This window comes from Apium graveolens, chromosome 9, assembly GCF_009905375.1.
Source record: "Apium graveolens cultivar Ventura chromosome 9, ASM990537v1, whole genome shotgun sequence".
NCBI lineage: Eukaryota > Viridiplantae > Streptophyta > Magnoliopsida > Apiales > Apiaceae > Apium > Apium graveolens.
The window spans coordinates 123,416,586-123,441,032 of record NC_133655.1 but is presented as its reverse complement, the minus strand read 5'-3'; the positions used below and the strand labels follow the sequence as shown (position 1 = coordinate 123,441,032).

General features: G+C 33.5%; 1 long non-coding RNA gene across 2 annotated transcripts; it reads right to left on the bottom strand.

The window, feature by feature from the left end:
* Positions 1 to 18,342: 18,342 nt before the first annotated feature.
* On the bottom strand, positions 18,343 to 24,063 carry LOC141686891 (uncharacterized). Of its 2 annotated transcripts, none has more exons than XR_012560844.1 (6): positions 23,674 to 23,777; positions 21,360 to 21,535; positions 21,019 to 21,246; positions 20,821 to 20,944; positions 20,285 to 20,413; positions 18,343 to 19,862 (listed from the first exon to the last, which is right to left on the bottom strand). It is a non-coding gene; the product is annotated as an uncharacterized LOC141686891 (long non-coding RNA). The 2 variants fall into 2 exon arrangements; XR_012560843.1 differs by lacking the exon at positions 23,674 to 23,777 and adding an exon at positions 23,788 to 24,063 and having other exon boundaries at positions 18,347 to 19,862.
* Between the last annotated feature and the right edge of the window lie 384 nt (positions 24,064 to 24,447).

Genomic DNA, 24,447 nt, shown 5'->3' with positions numbered 1-24,447 from the left:
AAATCTCCTGTCATGTGTCTTGAACAGCCACTGTCCAAGTACCATAGATTCCTTCTTTTTCCCTGCACACAACATAATCAATCAAGTTGATTTTGGTACCCAAGTTTCCTTGGGTCCATCCTTGTTAGTCTTTTTCCTAGACTTCATTCCTCCTGCATCTTTTGACTTAGGTAACTTTGGGTCAACCTTGGTCTCAGATGTAGTTGGTGGAAGTGTAGGGTTAGTCACATAATCATTTAGCATATTTGATTGAATTTGATAAGGCATAGATTGTGCAAACATATTATTCTGTATAGGCATGTTGTATGGCATCTGAGGCATACTGAATGCAGTTCAATAAGGATTATTAACATATGGCATGTTTGCAAAATGTGCATGAGGATTCTGATGAGACATAACATGCATAGCATGTAGAGGTGACATAGACATGTTAGGCATGGAGGGAGTTAAAGGCATGGGAGCATTCTTAACAGATTTGCAGTTATCAAATAGATGATTAACACTTTTACAATGCACACAGCTTTTTCTAGGAGCATACTTATCAGGTGTGTAATTGTTGTGTTTATTAATCCATACCTTCCCATTTCTATTAGATTTTCTTTTAGTTTCCTTTTTATCCTCAACCAATTTAAGCCTATTTTTCAACTGATCTAAATTTATGTGTCCTATATTCACCTTACCGGCATCTTTGGATGTGCTAGCTCCATCTTTGACAAAGTTCTTGAAAGTTGAACCAACCTTCTTATTGAGATTTTTCTTTTTAGAATCACTTGCCTGTTTTAATTGATGAGCCTTCAACGGATGCTCTTTTTCTTCCTTCAACGGATAACTTTCATCATCCGTTGATTCCACATCCGTTGACAATCCATCAATTAATTCTAACTCCTTTTTATTTTTCTTCCAGGCATTCTCACAGAATGATTCAATTCCCTGAACCTTGACAATCTGAGCACTAACATCCCTAGATGTTTTCCAGGCCTTGATTACCTCTTGCTCACTTTCTAACTATTTAGAAAGAATTTCTACTTTCTTAACAGCTTCTTCTAGTTTACTCTCAACAGTCAAGCATTTAATTTTAATCTTTTCAAGCTCAATTACCTGATTCTCTAACACAGCATTCCTATCACTTAAAAACAAATTATTCTCTTTGATTCTTGTGTTTTCTTTAGCTAGTGATTTAAGGAAAACACGCAACTGATATAATTCATTGGACATATCATTTATGGCTTCATTGCATTCAATCTTAGAAAGCTGAGAGAGATCAGTAATAATTACCTGGTTGCTTGATGAACTAGTTTCATTTTCATCAGAATTAGCCATCAGGGCTAGGTTGACATATTCCATATCATCATCTTCATTGGCTCCATCTGCTGCCCAATCATCTTGAGTGAGAAAAGCTCTTTCCTTTTGTTTGAGCAAATCAAAATACTTCTTTTTGTAATCAACTTGCTCAAATTTCTTCTTATCAGAGGTTGGCTTCCTACACTCATTTGCAAAGTGTTCACTAATGCCACGGTTATAACATTTGAACTTGGATTTATCCACCATGTTTTTGTTTGACTTAGTGAATTTTGTATTTTTCTTGAATTTCATCTTTGTAAACCTCCTGGACAGAAAAGCCAGATATTCATCAACATCATCAGAGTCATCTTGACTGGAATTGTCTTCATCCTCAGCTACTTGCTCCTTTCCCTTGCTTGAATCTGATTTGCTTGTGCCAATTTTGAGACTTGGCATTGTCTTTTCCTCATTCCTGGCTTCAATCTTCTCATTATCAGCTACAAGTGCAAATGATCCTCCTTTTCTCTTTCCCTTTTCCAACAGCTCATCTTGTTCCATCTCAAGTTCACAGGTCTTCAAAATTCCATATAATCTTTCAAGTGTGAAGTCCTTATAATCTTGAGAATTTCTTAGAGAAACAGTCATAGGCTTCCATTCCTTTGGTAGAGACCTCAAAAATTTTAAATTGGAGTCCTTGACTTGGTACACTCTTCCATACAGCTTCAATCCATTCAACAGTTTCTGAAATCTGTTGAAGGTATCATTCAATGAATCTCCTTCTTCAAAATGAAAATATTCATACTGTTGAATGAGAAGCTGCATTTTGTTTTCTCTAACTTGCTCAGTACCTTCATAGATAAGTTGCACAGTATCCCAAATTTCCTTAGCAGTTTGGCTATTAATGACATTGTCAAACATATCTTGATCTAGGCCATTAAACAGAATGTTCATGGCTCTCTTGTCCTTGTGCACCTCTTCAATATCTTCAACAGTCCATTCTGCTTTTGGTTTGGGAATAGACTGTCCAACAGCAACTGTTGCAGTAGCAGCTGTGGCCACCTTGTGAGGGATGTGAGGACCATTTTCAATGTAGTTGATGTAGCTTTCATCTTGAGAGAGAAGATGTAAATGCATCTTCACTTTCCAGTGATGACAGTTATCTCTTTCCAGGATTGGAATCTTTACACCAATATCCTTCTTACTCATGATGTTAGCAGAATAGATCTTTAAACTCTTTGTATGTTAAGAGCTCGCTCTGATACCAATTGTTATTCCCAGTGAACTAATAATGAGATTTACAGAAGGGGGGTTGAATGTAAATCTCAAAACTTTTTTAAGTTTTGAGCAGTTTCTAGGCTATGTGTTTTGATGAACAAGTGTGTGTGAATTGCTTAGAGCTAATGCAGACAGATATATATTCAAACACAAATGTAAAGAACACAACAGACTTAAAAACTTTTCTGGTGGATTTGTTGTTCCACCAGAAATGTGTTATTTCAGAAAATCTGTGATTTAAAGAATTAAATCACAGCTGCGTCCTAGTACAAACTAGATGATTTTCTCTCTGAATTTTTCTAAACAGCTCTGGAAAATTCACCATCTAATTACTAGCTGCTACTTGGTTTATATATCACCAAGTTTACAAGTGAAGACAAAACTGTATAATACAATTAAAAGGTTCTTCACATGTTTCTTCTTCATTTCTCTATCCAATGCAATTTAGGTTTAGCTGTGAATCTTTGAATACTTCCTTGTTTGCACCAGAATGGAAATGCTGCATTTTCTTGATTCCTCCTAGAGGCTGCCACATTCCAGTTTGTCTCTGTCAACCCATGTGCCTCTGTCCGCTTATGAATTGTCACTATCAACTGCTATTGAGCTAAGCATCCGTTGATGACTTTATCCGTTGAAGTTTTATCCGTTGATGCATTAGCAGTTGAAGCTTTATCCATTGAAGCACTCATCCGTTGATGGATGTTATCCGTTGAAGCTTTAGAGACATCCGTTGAAGCTTTATTTCTCATCCGTTGAAGGCCTTTAATATCAGTTGATACTACTTCACTTATACAAAATTACAAGGCATGAAATATTTACAATTAGCCCTCCTATTTGCATATCCACTAGTAGTCAACATGACTGATAATTTCCCACAACATCTAAGAATTATAACTTAAATACAGAGAATGAAATGTGCTACAATGCTAAACTTATTTCTAAGTAAAGCTACTACTTCAACGGATAGCCAAAATGGTCTTATCCGTTGAGGCTACAAACACTAGATTTCTACTTAAGTGTTTTGTTTAACTTATCATCAAACTAATACACATATTCCTAACAAGTTGTATACTCACTTTTCTCCTTTGGTACGATCTTTGCTGGCTGATCTGCAACTACAACAGAGAGCTTGGTTGGCTTATGTGGTCCTTCATTAATTCTGTCAAGGTATTCTGGATTTGTAGCTTCTAGAAACATAGTCATCTTCACTTTCCATATGGGATACTCAGAAGGTCTCAATATGGGAACCCTAATAGTCTCATATCGACTGTGGGTTTGAGTCTTCGGAGTTTCTTCAATTTTGGCGGGCTTGGTTGGATTTTCTGCTTCTTCAGACATGATTGTTTTGGATCTTTACTGTATGTGTGTTAACAGATAGGCTCTGATACCATTTTTTAGGTCACACAACACTGTTGAAGGGGGTTGAATATAGTGTAGAATACAATCAAATCGATTTAGAACACAAGTAACAGAAAATAGATGTATTCGATATAATAAACTCTGTTACAATGGAACTGTCCTCTCTCAGTGAAGAACATATATCACGAGAGCTGCTAGGTTACAATGTATGATCTTCTCGATAATGATAACACATATAGTGTAAACCTATGTCTGTGTTTATATAGTATACAGTTATAAGATAACTTCTAATTGATATGGAATATAATTCTGTCTCCAAAAATATATCAGTCAGATATCTTATATAATTCTTCTAGTCCTCTAACTCTTTCCTTGCATATATTCTTCTGTATTAGTCTAGATCTTCTACTGTTAATCAGCTTCCTTCCTTAACTAGTAAGTCCTCCCTTACTTAAGTTCTGATATGACCATAACACCTGATATGACATTAAGTCCTGACTTCCAGTAAGTACTGATTCCAGTAAGTACTGATATTTCCTGTTTGTTAAGATATAAAACTAAACATGAAACTTATTAGACATGACATCTCAAATATATCTAACAACCCGAGATTTGACATTGGACTAGAATGATCTAGTGATTAATTATCAGACTCAACAAGATTCTAATAGAAGGACATGAAGGATAGGATTGTATCCAAAATAGGATAGTGGTTTGACGATAAAGCCAAACGTTCAAGGCAATTCAAAAGTCAACCAATAATAGTGGTTAAAAGCTTCTCGAGGCAAGTATTCCTTACTTTTATCGCAAAATACTACAAATATTTCTTCATTCCTATTCTAAGTTCAGAATAGTTAACTATTTTATATTTCACTGTAATTACTCTTATCATGCATGTTCCTTTCATTATTGTTCCTATATTATTGATTTCTCTCTTGAGCAAATACCCATTCTTTCGGGTTATTTGCGAACCCTGAATTGGGATGTTTTGAATTCAAAATGATTTGACATCAAAATGCTCTACGGGCTGGATGGTTATTGTGAGGGCCAGCGATGAGCTGTACCCTATGGGCCGGGGATGGATCGGACCCTTGGGCGATAGTGCATGGGTACCCAGATGGATCTATAGGGGGTATAGATCTACACTATATCCTGACTGATCAGCAGGGTATGAGTCTGAACTAGTTTCCAGTCTAATTTGTTGTTGATCGCCATTAACGACATTCTCTCTCGAAAGGTTTTATGATTCCAAAATCGGACAAAAATCCTGATTCAGGAGATGAATCTGGAAATCGCTTGTCACTTTTGGATTTACAATCAAAGTCTGGTAACATCCAACGTTTATTCGCTCAACTCCCTCAAATAAATAGAACTGTTTAAAATTGTTTAAAGATTTTGTCCGGAAAATTTTCCTTTGTTATTAATGCTTGAAACTCAAATTATATACTTGCTGGGCATTTTTGGCTCACTCTTGCTTTGTAAATTCTTATTTCTTTCAGAAGCAGATAAGGATAAAAGTGAATAGCTTTCGTTAGACAGCAGAAGTTAGAGAGATCTCCGCTGTGAGAGGACAGAGATGTTAGAAAAATAAGATAATGACATTAACATAAAGGTATTTACACTCATTTTGTAATTGTTGTGAATTGTAGAAGGTTAGATTTTTATTTCATACCATAACCTGTAAATGATCCGGAATTAAGGGGTTATTTATTCATTATTTTATTTTATGTAAAGATTGTGTAGTGACACCAAATCTTGACTCCGGATTTGGGTTGTTACATTTAGCGTCGGTCAAAATAGTACTAAAGCGTCAGTCAAGTGGCGAAGTAAGTGTGGGAGACGCTATAGGTATGGACCTATATCGTCGGTTGAACGAGCGACACATAAACATTAATTGCGTCGGTTCAGCGACACACGTCATAGGGTCATAAACCGACGATGTAGGTTGACTTATAGCGGCTGTGTTATATATAACTGACGCTATTTGTTGCCTTAATATGCGTCGGTTGGAAAAAATACCGACGCTCTTGGTTTGATTAATTGCATCGGTCATCTCAAATGCCGACGCTATTGGTTCTCACATGTTGTTCGGTTGATTAAAATGCTGATGCATCAGGTTTTCATGATATACATCGTGTTATTTAACCAACGCTATTGCTTCTCACCAAATGTATCAGTTAGAAATGCCGACGCACTTGCTTTTCATCAGTAGCGTCGGTTAGCTAGAATGCCGATGCTTTTTGTCACGAAAAATTTATTTTTTTCCTGTTTTGCATTGATATTTTATACATTTTATATAAACCTGTTTCATTATACAATTAATACTAACATCCCAAAAATACAGTACAACAGAAAAATAAATTGTACAACTTAAAAATTATATATTACAATAAATTTAGAAAATTTATTATACCAATCTCGGAAGAAAATTAGATATTGAATTACAAATACCATCCAACTTTTTCTATTATGGTTCCCGTATAGATAAAATAACACATACTGTGTCTCCCCTAACAAGTACTTCAAAATTTTCAAGTCCCCCTTTTCTTTCTGCAAATCGAGATCGCAAAACTACATCTTGTCTTTTGACACGAACATGAGATGCTTTTAAATGCTTAACCATCCATTCTCATTTTTCTTAGAAATGTTCAAAAAATAATAAATTCACAATCATGCAAATTATAACCAAACGAAGATTATATATTTCAATTAAATGTTTGAAATAACAAGGTAAAAAATGGTCGTATGCTTCTCCACACATATACTTTACTTGTGTTTTCCTAGATCCACCGGAGCATATGCTACTCTTATTGTTAGGTCCCGAATTATCGTAGAAGGGGGGGGGGTTGAATACGATAATCACTAAATTAAAAATTCTTTCGAATCTTTAGCGGATAAAATATTTAGTGCTCGGTTAGTGGTTTCGAGTTCTTGAGAGAAATAGTGTTTGGAATAATAAAACGAGGAACACAAGATATTCGAGGAAATATATTCGTATATAAATCCTCGAGGGGTGTTGCTACACTACGGTAAATAAATTAACCGGCTACAATATAAGAACAACAAAGTTCCTAGCTATTACAAAGATTTACAAATCAAATCTTATACAATAATCTAGCTTTTGTTTGTACTAGGATTTAATTACCGGGTAACGATTATAATGCCCCTATGAATATACAAGAGTTAAATCGGGCATTATAACGTTACTCCGGTGAGAAGTTAAACGGATAAACAAAAAGTTGAGCTTCTCTGTAAATCAATGCTTCTTGTATTATCAGCTCTCTTTTTGTTGGAGAAGAAGATAAAACAGAACTACTTCAGATCTGCTGCAAAGTGTAGTATTTATACAATAAAATTATGTGGCTGAGAATTGAGTACTTCTGTGGCGACAGCTTTATTTCTGTGGCGACCAAGAGAACAGGAGGGAGTAATTTTGATTTGTGTGGCGATAGGGGGAGGGGGAAGAATCCTGTGGAGACAGGTTTACTACAAGTATATGAATATGTACTTAATTAATAACTTAAACAACCTGAACAAAATGTACACGTTTGGTTTTATTTCTTTCTTTTTTTATTTTCTTTTTATTTCTTCTTCCTTTTTCCTTTTTCTATTTTATTTTGTTTTATTTTGTTTTTGTTTTTGTTTTTTTTCTTTTTGTATTTTCTTTTTCATTTCTTTTTCTTTTCTTTTCTTTTTTTCTTAAGTTTAAATTGTAATTAAATTAATTTATAAAATTGACTTAAATATAACTTATATAAATAAACTAATTTAGATTTATAAAATAAACTTATTTAAAGTTTATAAGATAAATCAATTTAAGTTTATTAAATAAATTATATTAAAGTCCTTTAAATAAATTTATTTAATTTACCAATTAAACTTTAAGCTTCGCCAGTCCCCTGAGTTGTTTAGCTGTATACCCCGCGCACCTCTTCTCGTACTTTAACATATAAATGTCCAATCCAAGTACATTCCTCAACTTAACAATTCTTCTAAAAATAATACCCAGATTCCTTTCACGAGCTGCTGACACCTAGTGCAACTGGTCTGGTTCACCGAATACTAACCCCGATTCAGGTCTTCGTATTATGGCCTTGATTAAATTGTTAAGCTTGCCTCAAATTTATTGCTTCGGACACTGACTGTCAATAAACAACTATACTTTCACTGGAATCATTTCTGGTACTTTAGACAACATTTTCATTAACCTCTGTCTATACCCTGTCTTCAATTCTTCAGATTCCTATGCTTCGAATACTATCTATCTTCAATCAATGCCAATACACTGAAATCTTTCGGTAGCACTTGTATACTGAATCTTCAATATTTATGAAATCCTGAAAGTCTTTAACCTTTGTTCTTCACTGAGGCATGATCATATTAATGAACTTCTTTCAGTGACCTGTAGACAGACTTCAGGGTTTCTTCTAATCTTCTGATTCTTTGTATTTGCCTTGTCTTCATTCTTCCTGATTTCTTGTAAAGACGTAGTATTATAAACCTGTCTTGTTCTAGTGTTGTTATCGTGTTGAGTTTTCACGTAACTGTTCATACAGCTACGCAGTCTCACCAACAATCTCCCCCTATTTGATTGTTAAACCTAACAAAAAAATTAAATAGAGAGGAAAACTCAACTAACAACTAGAAAAAGTAATCATCAGCAGCTTCTTTTATATATTTCCTTGGTTCTTCAAATCTCTGCCAGATAATACTTCTCTATCCTGAAGTAATCATCAGCAGCTTCTTTTGTACAACCACATTTCCTGTTGAGAAGCGCATATCTCTCTTGCTTCTCCCCCTATGACAATCAACTGCTTAAAGGAGATCACCTTTGTTTAACACCTCTCCCGTACAATAGGATACGCAGTTAAAGCCAATGGTCCTCCCCTTTTATAAAACAGCTTCTCCCCTTATGAAGAATAATAATGAACTAAACCACTTCTTTTGATTACTAGGAAATCACCTTGTGTTTACCACCTCTCCCGTACAATAGGATCCGTAGTTACAAATAACAATGGTGTGGTGTGGTGTACATGTGCTTTACCTTTTTCTTCCTCCTTTCGATTTCTCCCCCTTAGTTGAGAAATCCTCCAAAATATTATATAAGCTTTTATCTCCCTCTAGAGAAGGAATGTATGCTGTTTTCTGAAGGAGTTCTCATATTTTACTTGGTTGGAAAAGAAATAACAAGTCAGAGTCTGATCAACCATGTCCCGTTAAATGCTGCAAGAATGACTTCACTGTTGATCATCATGTTCACCAATCTTCCCAACTCCTTATACCTCCCAAATGCGAGATCACCAATTGTTACCAATTGTTAGCTCCCAACTTGTTAGGTCTCGAAATATTCTAATCCAATCTGTAAATGTTAGGTTTCTAAGAGTTAAGTTCCAATCATAAACATAATCGAGACTCGAAGTAACAAGAACCATGTTTAGGGATAGGGAATGGGATATGGTGTTTCTCTTTCTTCCTCACTGTGAGTGTGTGATTCTGTTTCGTGTACCTCACAAGTGTTTCACTCTTCTCTCCACTCGTGTTTACACTCATTCTCACAAGTGTATCACTCCTCTCATAGCTCCAAAATCCAGCTGTACCTACAAGGAAAATCACCTTAGCCATCCTTAAGGAGGTCACATGTGGTGCAATGGGAGTTCGCAAATCCCCATCCTTGTTAGACTCGTCAGATGAATCTGAGTCATAATCTACAAGTTGCTAGTTTCCCTTTTAGGGTTCCAGATTTGAACTCTGGGAAGGTAAACAATGATCCAAAGAATTTAGCTTAAAGATCAAAGTTTCCTTCTAATGTCTGTGAAGACATTTCCTTGTGACTCATCAGGTAATATCTGAATCATTGTCAACAAGTTGCCGATCTGCACCTATGTCAGATCCACTATCCGCAGATACATCCAGGTTTATTAGTCCTGGGGAGGTAGACACTAACCACTGACATATGGCTATTGGATCAATATCCTCTCCTAACACCTGTAAAGGCAATTGATCCATTAAAGAACCTTGAACAATCGAATCTGACCGTAAAATGGTTGAAACTCTTATTTCCGTCAACTCATCATTTGTGTGTGTAACCTTTCCTTGTGCATCAAGAATTGTTTATATTTGAGGTGGTGACACTACATCGGATACCCTGGCCGACAGGCGAATTTCAATACACGCACCCTGTTGAGAGGATTAATCTAGTAACTGTTTTTGTGCCTTTTCAGCCATTACATCTTTTTGAGAAAATGTATGGGGGCTAGCAGTTGGCTCAGTTTAAATACTACTCATCTTTGAAGGAGACAGAGCTGCTGGGTTGACTTCAGAACCTTCCTTATGTGGTGCACTAAGGCACTTTCTCCCTCACGGTCATTTATACTTCATTTTAGGGGTAAGAGAGTGTTGGTTGATTCTGTTTCTATGTTTGTCTTTACAGTCTGGGATAGAAGTTGTGGGTTTTCAACCTCATGACTATCAAATGAAAGAATGCCATTTGAGGCTGAACCTGCATCACAAAGCATATGGAAATATAGAGATAAAATGCACTTAAGATTCATTTATTTCGTCTTTTGAGAGAAATGATGTACAATAGTGACTTCAAAAGATTTTAATGAAATAAGCAATCACCAATGTAGAAAGAAGTTTGATTTTTCTCTTAAAACTGTTTGAGTGCACAAGTCTGTTTTTATGCCTAAAAAGATAAATGATTTGATAAGACACAGACTGATGACCTAGCAGTATTAAGAAGAGAAAGAAAGATTTTGTCTTTCAACATGAATGAGTCTTTGTAAAAGCATTGATCACTTAGGGTAAAGTCTAAGCGATTCTCATTCATATCAAAAGCTCCATAATCTATCTTTATAAAATTATAATCAACAACACTGTGTATTGATAAATAATCTTAATAAGAATGACTATGCTGCTGATTTCAAATTATAGTGAATCTGTCAGATATAGAAACTCATATAAATCCACCAGAACTTAAAATCTCACAATTATCTGCAACAAAATATTAATAATATATCATTGACTGATACTTGTCAAGTACTTTAGATACCAATAATTATGTTGCATCCTATTTTAAATATTAAAATAAGATATCAATGAATTAAATACCAATTATCTATCAAAAAGATATCAGCATTCAATTTCATATATCATACAATTGTTAACTCCCAACAACTGTAGTATCTCAAACAATACTGGTTCGATAAATAAAGCAACATTAACCAACATTGTCTTGTTTGCAATCTTAGAAAAATATTCTAAGTTTCATATACTTTGATCCATTAAGTATTGCATCTATTATCAAAGTGTTTAGGAATTTGCAAATAAGTATAAAAATTATCCTAACTTGACAACATATGGTTACTTCTAATAAAACAATCAAACATTTTAACCATAGTTGTACTCGAGAAAAATTTCCACACTTTCTATATTAGTATAAGTGACTGAAGATAAGCATTAATTACATAGAGGAGTTCTAAGTAATGTCACAAATACTAATACTTCACAATTAGTTCATAGCTAAACTCTTAACTAAATATCATTAACTGATATAAGTCAAGAAATTACACACAACTAATCATGCTACAATCATGTTCTGGTTTCAGTGAATTCTTGAGATATAAGCATTGCTAAATTCACTAAAACCAAAATCTCATAATTAACGTATAACACATAAGTTACAATCAATATACTAGATATCAATTGTTGACATATTTAGTTATAATCAATCATGTTGCTTATTTATTTTAAGTTAGTTTGAATTATGGAGCAAATACCATCATTGAATTGCTTCAATTTCCATAATCCAAACTACCCAAAATAAATATTAAATAAATAAATACTAAATATCTATGAGTTAGATAATAGCACTTAAATATTTATAATTTTAGAAATACTTTCTAAGCATATAAAATATTGAGAGTTTTATATACATGACTTAGAAAATACTTCAACTTTCAATATCAGTAATTTTAGAAATAAGCATTGATCACTTAGAACAAAAATTCTAAATAATATCACTAATACTAAACGTATCACAATTATTCGTACATGATACAAATAACTATGCTGCATATTATTTTAATAAAATTTAAATTATGAGACTGATATAGAATGGAATTGTCTACAGTCATAATTTAAATCAATTAAAACAGTATTCAAACTTAATGCTATAATACTTAACTACCACAAATATATATGACATTGTAATCATGATAATCAAGATAGTAACACTAAGTACGAGGTACTGGATTACTGATAAATTTACAAGTCCTTTAAATATTGAAGATTTAATACTCGTGAAATTATATTAAGAATTCCTTACAGATGGGATTTCCAACTAATGTGCAATTAATGATATCCCACACTTACAAACCAGTCTTGAAAAATTAACTTTACCAAGTGATTTAATAAATGTTTCTGTCAGTAACTCTTTAACTAAAAGACATGCTCTCGAATTAAATGATACCTGATGTAAAGGTGCCTTGTCATAGAGTATTCCACAGTGTTGTTGGATTTGAAGTTGTTTCTCATCATAACAGAAAATCAATCTTCTTCCATAAAGTTGATAGCTTCCTGAGATGTTTCTCCTGTCTTTCTTACAATCCTGCATAATCTGTATCTATATAGCCAAAATGTTAAGCATAATATCTTTAGGGTACTTTACTCCAAGAGTTGGTAGTCCCTTAAGATATCTAATAATCTTGTTAATAGTTATACGATTGGATTCTCTAGGATCCACTTGGTACCTTGCACTTTGGCATCTTAAGAACATTACATGTTGTCTATTAGCATTTGAGTAAAAGAGTGAGCTCGTCATACCTCTATAGCTTGTCATTATACCTGAGTTGCACTGATCAAGCTTTAGTGGTTTCTGTTGGTAAGTAGTCTTGGCATGTTCAGAATCTTCCAAATTTTGAATCTTCAAAAGATCCTTAACTTACTTGTATTATCATCATTCTTTTGGTTTACTTGTGCTCCTAAAAGAATTATTCTTTTGGCTTGCTTGAGCTCCTAAAAGAATTATTCTAATGACTTGCTTAAAGTAATCCCAAAAAGAATTACAACCTTTCCAACACACTCCTCCATACCTACTCTGCAATTACTTAGCAAATAATCGTGCACAAGTTTTTGCTTGTAGACCAACATATAACATTATCATTATATCACTGCACATATAAAACAATATGTTTGTGCCTAGTGATACGAGAGTTATTAATATGACGACTCTACTAGTTCATATTAAACTGTAACTTCAGTTAGAGTGACATACCATGTCCTTGACGATTTCTTGAGTAATAAACTAGTTCATACCAACCTGAAGTGAGATTATGAAAAAGAGATATACATAATCCAATAGATCTGCTACTGCAAAGTTCATGAACTGTTGTGCATTGACTTCCTCTTTTGACTCGCCAACCAGGAGTGCACTTGTACACATCTACTAGAGTCTGAATCCAAGTATAATGTGCATCAGGTGCCTGATATGTCGTAATATCCTCAAGTCTCGTCACTGGTGCTTTCTGTCAGATACTGCTTCCAGATAATAACCTAGCATCCAGTTTGGCCTTGTCCCTCGTAAGCATGCCATTGTCATCCAGTTTGACTTCTGGTTATCCTTGTACCAATTACAATATTGTCATTTGGTTTGGATACCAGCTTCCCTACAATCTGCTTGCTGACTGATTGAGCTCATCTTGCTTTGCAATCACCCAATCAATTCGGATCTATCAGAGCTCCTGTAACTTTCTTAGTTTCTTCGTCAGATAGAAAACTAGAGAATTAATCATTCATACTCAGTAGCCCTGCTAATCATTACTCCACCATCTGGATCACTTAAGAACTAGACTCTGGGAATAGACTTGATATCAAACCCTTTGTCTTAGAAGATATGTTCTTGTTGTGTCCTCTGAATTTTCAATGTGGTGTTGTGTCTGACTAGTTGATCATTCTTTTGCTCCCCCTAAGCTGTTGATGGGATTTCCTGAAAATCCTTACCCTTGCTGACTGGCTTTATTGAAATAATGAGTTATGTTATACACTGTCATTCCACTGCTTGGATATGAATCATCAATACCATTAATTTCTCCTTTAACAGCTTGGAGCATGGAGTTGTTGAACTGTGCACTTAGACTTTCAATCATCTTCTGTTGATCAACCACAAGTGCCCTGTAGGTTGTATACTCCAATGAGTAGGCATGGAAAATATCCTAACTAGTCTTAGCTGCAAATGCCAAGATCTCTAAACAACTGAAAACATTTAATTGTTTGCTTCTGTAGAATATTCTCTCCAAACACTTTCAGGTTATCCAGTGTTTGCTTCTGTTGGCCATTAACTCATTAATGGTCTTCATGTATACATCCAGATCAAGGCTTGATCTTACTTGTTGCAAACTGTTTTGATTACTCCAGCCCTTTGGTATTTAGAAAGTCTTGATTAGCTTGATGTTTCCCTTGTAGCTTTAATCAAGTTCTGGTTCTTCCTTTGTACCACTCTATTATGACACGGAGTTCCTAGTGCTGAATATGTCTCAGAATATTCTTAATGTTACAGATATTAATCAGAACTGCTTCTTGAATTCAGTCCCATTATCTGACCACAAGATCATTTCTTTTACAGTTGCTTCCAGCTTGATCTTCTGATATGATCAATCACCATCTGTGATATCTTGTCTTGAGAACGCACGAACAACAACTTTGTTTAATAAGAGTAGTCAACCACCATCACTAAGGTATATCTTTACTTTGATGTGATGTTGTCTTTGACTTCTCTTTCTGACATGCCTCATATTTATCATCTTCTGAATTCCAGATGAGGCAGTCCTCTCACTAATCCCTTTTCACAAAAGAGTTCCTTGAGTTGATGTTCAAGGGTGAGAGCTTCTAATGTCAAAGCTAAACTTTTGTCAGATGAAGCTTTTCAGTAGAAACCATTGACTTCACCTTTTCAGAGTTTCCAGTATAGCCACGAGTATTTCCTTTCCTTACTCTAAGAAGAGCAAGCTTCTCAATCTTCCTGCTTCAGATGAGACACTAATCCTTCATTGAATTGACATTTTGTCCTTTGATGCAGAACTGTCTGATAAGAGGATTTATGCCTTGATTCTCCAGCAAGGAAGTTGCTTCAGTTGTTATCAGTGACACCAATGATCAGTTGTTATCAGTGATACCAATTGTTTAATTCATGATGACATCCCTTTATCTGTATTGTTTGTCCCGTAATGAAAACCTTTATTGTCATCTTCAAAGATTATTGACGGAATAGCTTATGTTAATCACATTTGATTATGAGGCTCTTTCTTTGATCATATGCCTTGAGTATGAATTACCAAGAATACATAAGAATCAATTGTCCTGTTATGTCCTGCACTCATAAATGGATTAACAGTTCTTGGTACCCAACTTATTAGTTTGGGTCTAGATGGATTAGAGATTTTACTATAAACAGAGATAACAACAGCTGTAACCTTATCAAGCTAATTCTTATCTTTGACTGACCATTTTCTCCATTTACATACCCTTGACAGATTTGCTCTAGGCTAGGGGAAAAATGGTTCCAACCTTACATAAGGAGGACTATCAGTCTTTGCCCTATTGTAATCCTAAACATGCTTCTTCTATAATTAATGCAAGTACTAGGAGATGCATTCATGGTATTGAAATAAGCAAGCATTATATTAAAAATACATGACATTCATTCAGAAACATTACACATAAGAATTAAGCAAGACAGACATGATATGGAACAAACAGAATTAAAAAATAAATCACTAATTCTATCTAGTCCAATCCTGTTAATAAATCTCATCTAGCTATCTCAATCCAATAATAAAGTAATACATCTTAACAAACAATTCAGATCAAATGAATAAACCACAATGTATTTGGATATAGAAGATAAGCATAAACAAAGGTCTTATATGCTGGAAAAACATATACCCTGCTAAAGCAATTAATCATGTTCAACAAATATTCAAACACATATTTAAGATCATCTAAAGTAATATGCACAAGTTAAACATCAAACCTAGTTACCAGAAAATAATCTAGTAAACTAGTAAAGTATTATCAATGTGTGATGCTATCATGCTTGTGCGAGTGTTAAACATTTAAACACTAATATCTTATCCTGCATTGAATATTGAGAGCAAAGTATTGCAGTGGTTCAAGAATTTGAAACCTGAGATATGTGAGTTGGACCATCTTCAGAGATTGCTAAGAAAGCAAGATATTCATTATTCTCGTCATCTGATCCATCCCAACTCTTTCCCGTGCACTATAAGTTTTGACTGGCTGCTTCCCTAAGAAAACATTCCACCTTTGTCTCAACTCTTGAACTGAATCCCTTCTCATCCTTGTTTGTCAAGCTTCTTGTTCTGTTGTAGCAAAACCCCTAATAGGTACTTGACACATATATCTTGTCATAACTGTAGCTATCAAATCTTGTATATGTCCCATTCTCAGTCTGTAACTACCTATTGAACTGAATTTGTAAGAATCTCTGTTTCAGAATAGATATGCTTGATCCTTGGATATAGCTTATGTACTTCTTGTGAATCTGAAATCAGTAACTCTTACATTTTGTCCTGAGGTTCCAACTTTATTGCATGTAACTGAGATGTTTGTTTGTCCCCACTATTCTCTCTGACCTCCACAATTCCTGCCTATATGATCTCATTGATTCCCGGATAAATATAGCATTGGTACAAACCACTGTGTGACTGTATAATCTGGAATCATAAAGTTGTCTTAAAATCTCCGAGAAAAATTGTACCCGTAGAAATTTCATTCATTTCCTGCGTCTGAAACCCAGTGGTATCCAATGGAGTAAGCCTTTGAGGAGGTTCCACAATTTTCGTCTGTAGATCTTGAATTCAGTTCCATTGGAGTAAGGAAACCATTATCTTCGATTTCCGTATTTGGGAATTTTCCATCTGAATAGCACATGGTCTTTCTTTTTCTTCGAAAGATTAAAATCCACTTTAAAAACCGGAGAAATCTTGAGTCTACCAATTTTTGCGTAACCTTAATTTAATATTTAAGAAAAATTAAATTTTCAGTATTTTTAATTTTCTTAGAAAATAAATTAATCAAAAATTAATAATTACGAGAAAAATAATTTTCAAAAATTTCGAATTTTCTTAAAAATTAAATCAAACGTAAATTATTATTTAAGAAAAATTTAAATTTAAGAATTTTAAATATTTATGGAAAAATAAATTAATCAAAAATAATAATTTAAAGGGCTATAGAATGTCTAAGTGAGGCTGTGGCGACAAGACTATGGCGACTTTTGTGTGGCGATCGATCTTCACCTTTGGAGCTGTCGCAACACAGGAGAGGAATATTGTTTGAATAAATCTCCTGTGGCGATCACCATGTGTGGCGACTAAACTGGACAATATTTTTCCTTAACCAAAATAATGTATAAGGCGACAACTGTTAGGTACCAGCTACCATGGCGCGTGACAAGTAAGAAGCTGGCTGCACACGCGCGAGTCGTACGCGCGCGTGACTAGAAATTCCGCATGGCTGCCTTGATTTCTATTTTCCAGCGTATATGGTACAAGAAGGTAACACATCAATTAGCTGCCAAAATGATCAAATGGCAAGTTGTTGTGTTCCTTTCTTTTGGTTTAGAAAATGACTCACCAAATGATTAACCTGCCAATTCATTTCCTTTACTGTAAAAAAAGAAGTTGCCATTTAACCAAAATGGCACCACAATTAGCAGCTAAATAATCTTGTACATTTAATCAATAATTTCTGGCAGCAAATGACAGCAAATGGCAGCTTTAATCTGACAGCAAAAAAATACACCCGAAAATAAAAATAAATTTAAATTAAAAACTTTTATTTACTAAAATTTAAATAGTAAATTAATTTAGTTAAATTTATAAAATAAATTTATTTAAATTAAGTTCATAATAAACTTATTTAAAATAAATTTATAAAATAAATTTTCTAAATCAAATTTATCAAATAAATTTATGTAAATGAAAAATTAATAAAATAAATTATTTTTAAGGATCCTGATTTGTGTATCAATCAGTATGCTCTGATACCAATTGTTAGGTCCCGAATTATCGTATAGGGGGGGTTGAATACGATAATCACTAAATTAAAAATCCTTTCGAATCTTTAGCGGATAAAATATTTAGTGCTCGGTTAGTGGTTTCTAGTTCTTGAGAGAAATAGTGTTTGGAACAATAAAACAAGGAACACAAGATATTCGGGGAAATATATATTCGTATATAAATCCTCGAAGGGTGTTGTTACACTCCGGTAAATAAATTAACCGGCTATAATCTAAGAACAACAAAGTTTCTAGCTACTACAAAGATTTAAAAATCAAATCCTCTACAATAATCTAGCTTTTGTTTGTAGTAATTACCGGGTAACGATTATAATGCCCCTATGAATATACAAGAGTTAAATCGGACATTATAACGTTACTCCGGTGAGAAGTTAAACGGATAAACAAAAAGTTTAAGCTTCTCTGTAAATCAATGCTTCTTGTATTATCAACTCTCTTTTTGTTGGAGAAGAAGATAAAACAGGACTACTTCAGATCTGCTGCAAAGTGTAGTCTTTATACAATAAAATTGCGTGGCTGAGAATTGAGTACTTCTGTAGCGACAACTTTATTTCTGTGGCAACCAAGAAAACATGAGGGAGTAATTTTGATTTGTGTGGCGACGTGTTTCTCCAAAAGTTGACAAGCTAGGCGGATACGTAAAAGAGTTCTTTCTTTTCCATCACTTCGGCATGTATAAAAAAAATATTGTGACATTTCTTTTCTTGCAGTCCTAATCTATTCACGAGTACATGAATATGTACTTAACTAATAACTTAAACAACCTGAACAAAATGTACACGTTTGGTTTTATTTTATTTTTTTATTTTTTTTCTTTTTCCTTTTTCCTTTTTTTGTTTTCTTTTCTTTTGTTTTTCTTTTTATTTTTTTCTTTTTCATTTCTTTTTCTTTTTCTTTTTCTTTTCTTTTTCTCTTAAGTTTAAATTGTAATTAAATTAATTTATAAAATTAACTTAAATATAACTTATGTAAATAAACTAATTTAGATTTATAAAATAAACTTATTTAAAGTTTATAAGATAAATCAATTTAAGTTTATTAAATAAATTATATTAAAGTCCTTTAAATAAATTTATTTAATTTACTAATTAAACTTTAAACTTCGTCAGTCCCCTAAGCTGTTTAGCTGTATACCCCGCGCACCTCTTCTCGTAATTTAACATATAAATGTTCAATCAAAGTACATTCCTCAACTTAACAATTCTTCTAAAAATAATACCCAGATTCCTTTCACGAGCTGTTGACGCCTAGTGCAACTGGTCTGGTTCACAGACGACTAAGCCCGATTCAGGTCTTCGTATTATGGCCTTGATTAAATTGTTAAGCTTGCCTCAAATTTATTACTTCAGACACTGACTGTCAATAAACAACTGTTCTTTCACTGGAATCCTTTCTGGTACTTTAGACAACGTCTTCATTAACCTCTGTCTATACCATGTCTTCAATTCTTCAGATTCCTATATTTCGAACAATGTTTATCTTCAATCAATGCCAATACACTGAAATCTTCCGGTAGCACTTGTATACTGAATCTTCAATATTTTTGAAACCCTGAAAGTTTTTAACCTTTGTCCTTCACTGAGGCATGATCATATTAATGAACTTCTTTCAGTGACCTGTAGACAGATTTCAGGCTTTCTTCTAATCTTCTGATTCTTTTATTTGCCTTGTCTTCATTCTTCCTGATTTCTTGTGTAGACGTAGTATTATAAACCAGTCATGTTCTAGTATTGTTATCGTGTTGAGTTATCACGTAACTGTTCATATAGCTACGCAGTCTCACCAACACTTATATTGGCTTCCACATACCATTTACTTTTGTACAAGCTTCAACCACATTTTCTACTTCCTGCATAAAAGGAAGAAAAAAGATAATATAAAGAGATCATCTATTGATACTTGTGAGTAAAACTCAGAAACAAGAAACAATATCTCTGTAAAGAAACATAAGGTCACATCCTTACATTCTCAGACAACAAAATTTTCCAGTGGCACTTGTTTCCCATCTCATACAACTACATCAACTTTTTCCAAGTTTTTATACACTTTGCAAAGAAATGTGATAAAGACGCATACAAGTTTCCTAGAAAAGGCGCAACAAGTGCCTGATATCCCTGACATAAATGATCATTTAAATGTTCAAGACATAAAATTGAGAACTATGCGCCTCATTTTTAGATTAAATCAAAACAGCTTATTTTATGATCTTGGAAGCACATGCAATGCATGAACACATGACAACATAAAACGGAGTTCTTTGGGAGTATGAACCTGATCAACAGTGATTGAACTTTGTCCCTCATGAGGGAAGTATCAGTAAGAGAGCAAGCATGACTGTACAAAGAATACGCTTCGGCTCTCCTTCCAGCCAAACTGTAAGATTTAGCCAAGTAGAAATACCTGCGCCAATTGAAAAGGAAAACATTTATATAGATAAATAGCTAACAGAACTCTTACCAGTTAGAATATACTCATTTTTGAAACATCAACAATGAATATAATTAGTTAGGTCTTCTCAAATCTCAAAATGTTGGATGTCGGTCTGCAGTAAATATATAGAAAGACCAATATGTACCACAACCTATACTGTACCAGGCTACAGTTCTTACCTGGTCTAAATGAAGTTACTGGTTAATAGTTTCTACTTTTCAGATTTCATAATTTAATTAAGTAGGACTCCAATCAAAAAGAGGCCAACTAGTCATGACAAGAGATACTAATATTTTATGTTACTGAAAGATGGGGCATATAACACTATAGGTTTATCCTTCTGCTAATAGACATAATGTTACATAGACTAAACCAACCTTTCTGCCCGGAAAATTAAACTCTTGATTTCACATTCTTCAGCAAATGCCACTTCTTCTGGTTTCCTATCTCTTCCAGAACTAACTAAGTCAGAAAGGTCTGTCGTATTCTGCCATTCAACTCCTGGAACAATTACTCATGAGAAGATAAGTTACTAAAAGTATGCTGAAATCTTACTAACACGCCAAAAATAATACCTGAACTGCACTTTTAATCAAGTATCTTTTCTTCTCATTATAACCAAACTTCCTTAAGACGGTGCAGATTGTCTCAAGATGCCCCTTTTATATAAAAAGGGCATGGAGAAAAAGTTAACCTGTCAGTGTAAGTCCAAGTTCATTGACACCCTTAGGTACTTTCTCTTCGACTACTTTCTTAACACCAAATATTTCAGCAGGCTGTAAGGGGGCATTGAAGCACTTAACCTGTACAGTATACATTATAATTTGGTCAATACATACATTACTACAACTCTATAGCTGGTGGTAAAAAGTACTAATGATCTGTTTTTATCGTGCTGGGAATAATCTAAATCAACCTGAAGTTCATTCAGCTCTGCACCATTTAAGGCATCATCTTCATCACCGTCGCAGAGAATGAATATTCTTTTTAAGGCACTTACACATCAGGGTTTCAAGGTCTGTGTTTCTTGATCAAACAACGGTGCTTTGGATGAAGTACTGCTCTTTGAGCATAATAAAATACTTCAGGAACCTACAAACATGCAACTAACCTAACATTACATCCTGCGTTTTATGCAAACTATGTATAATAATTTTTAATAGAAGAAGGAAGATAGTCAGGCTCACTTCCCAAAATGGCAGGAAGTAAAGTTCCTTACACCATCTATATTATGTATAGCTGTGCAAGACAAGATACATGTTTCTAATCTTCAATTTACAGTTATATGCTTAAATGAAAAGCATCACTCTCTATATTCAAATGGTTTATTTTAATCAAGTGCCCAAATAGCAGTTATCTGTTTGGAAAATTGTAAAAGGTTGAGACAGTAACCATTTTTCAAAAATCTAATCTGCATGTTCCAACTAACAGCTTTAATGAAGGGGAAATCTAGTTCTAGTAGGTGCTTCATGGTGAAAAGGTTTGCCAATCAGGAATGTCATCCTCAAGAAGTACCAAAAAGTCAAAAAGACTGCAGAATCACAATGTAGGCAGCCAGGTTTCTTTAGTGTTGAGGTACTAAAAAACATAAGGAAAATATTAATGCTCAACTTGTTAGAAAGTTATCAATTAACATACTCATCCAACAAGTACAAAAGCAAACAAAAAACTGCTTCTACCAACTTCTCTGATCTCACCTTATCATATTATTAGTATATTAGTGTCGATACGGAAGACATAATATGCAGAAAAGAGAAAGCATCAGTACCAGAGTATTAAGGTAATTATGAACTATACTGAGTATACTGAATTAGTAAATTCCATTATTGTGCATCAGTAGTAAACATTTTCCCTACAATCCTGAAAGTATAACTAAAATTCCACAATAGTGTCCAACAATGCAACCTATATACCCTGATGTAAAAACATTTTATATATCTAAGCGTAAGAGAGATCTTATCCATATTTTTTGTTAATGTACTACCGAGCACATTATATTCGTTGATTATAAAGTTTGCATATCATCCATTGGATTATAAATTATGTATATTAATTATATTATAAATCAGATATAATTACTTTTTACACTCATAATAAGACTTCCTAATACAATTATAAATAATTTTATTAATTTAAATAAAACGAAAAATAATACCTCTAAAATTAAGTACAAAAGAATCATAATGCAATCATAGAAAATATAATTAGAAAAGATTCCTAATACAATTACAGAGAATGATTATAGTTTTCTATTATGTATAACAATAACGCAGATCTAAATAAAATTATAGATATCAAATAATTTTATTCATTTATATAAAGAGAAAAATAATAACTCTAGATTTCCCCTTCATTAAAGCTGTTAGTTGGAACATGCAGATTAGAAGGCTATCTGGAGCAAGATTTTTAGGCTTAGTACAGCCAAAACATGTGAGGGTTGGAAGGAGCAGCAGTACTTTAGCTCTGCATCACATGAAGGTCATTCTGTTTCAAGAATAGCAATTCATAAAAATAGTATTAGCTATTAATATTGATCCTAACTGATCTGTAATAGTATTAGCTATTACATGATCTAACCTTTATGACATCTAAATATTGAGTTGAGAATGTAATGCAGGATGAAACTTTCCACTACCCAAGGCCCTCAAAATTACTGAAATCTTAAAATACTCTACCTACTCTCAACAAGTTGACTCTTCTATGGTTAACCTAACTCTTTGCATCAATCTCAACTCCGACCCTCCCCATTTTCAAAATGATCCCGTAAGTTCTTTATATTCTTTATGATTAATACAATCCTGGACATCTTTTTTAACGAATTCTTGAAATCTCGACATTCAGTAAATAAAGCGAGGAAGATACTAATAACACTTATACTTAGGACTCCCAGTTTGTATTTTCTCAAGTATTTCAGGTATAAATATTTCCCCAATTTGAAACAGAGCGTTTATAATATGAACCGAAAAACAGAGAAATGAGGAGACACTAGAGTTTATGACAATGGTTGTAGTAAATTACAAATATGGGGATATTAGACAGACCTGGTTTCTCTCTATCTGATAGCTCATTACACATATATTACACATCCTAATTCTTCACAAATCACCTTTTTTTTAATTAGCTTTAACTTTTAAAAACATGAGAAAATTGAATCAATCAAAGTAAAATAATCCAAAAAATACTCGACAAAGAAACATACATAGAAAAAAAAGGAACACAAGCATATATACCAGTAAAAGCCCCATCTTTCCGTTAATACAAAGAACCATAAATAGCACTAGAGAGAACCTAAAGAAGCAATCAATTATCAATGAAAAATCGAACATAGAGAAGCCCAATCGAACCTTGAGAAGCCCAATCGAAACTAAAGAAATAGAATCTCTCCAAATCTAGAAAGTCACACCGGAGAATTGAGTTGGCAGCAAGTGGAGAAATGGATTTGGCAGCAGGGTTGGCAGAGTGAATTGAGAGAGTGCAGATATGGCACGAGTGAATTGAGGCAGAAATTATTACTCAATTGAGTGATCAAGTATAAGAGCAGAGGAAGAGCAAGAGGGTACGAGCAACATCGTGTAAGAGCAGTCATGTGGTGGTGTGTAACAGGCCAAAGAGTCGATCAATAATACATCTGATTTAAAATTATAATAATAACCTTTTAGTTTAACTTAAGATATGTATGAATTTAGAATAAAAATGAATATAAATTTTATTATATTTATACCGTTTATAGCACCAAAAATAATATTTATACAATTATGTATAATGTATAATTTTTTTCTTAATAATTTAATATAAATAGTCATTAATTTTTAAAGTAAAATTGATAGAAAATGTATTTTATGAAAAACAAATTTAGACATAATAATTTGAACTCATTTTTTTGGATTATTTATGTTCAAATTTAGACTAACATGTTTAATTACTAATTTTATTTTAAAGAGTTATTAAAATTCCAAACACATCAATACATATTGTTATTTAAATTAGTTTAAATGATCTATCCA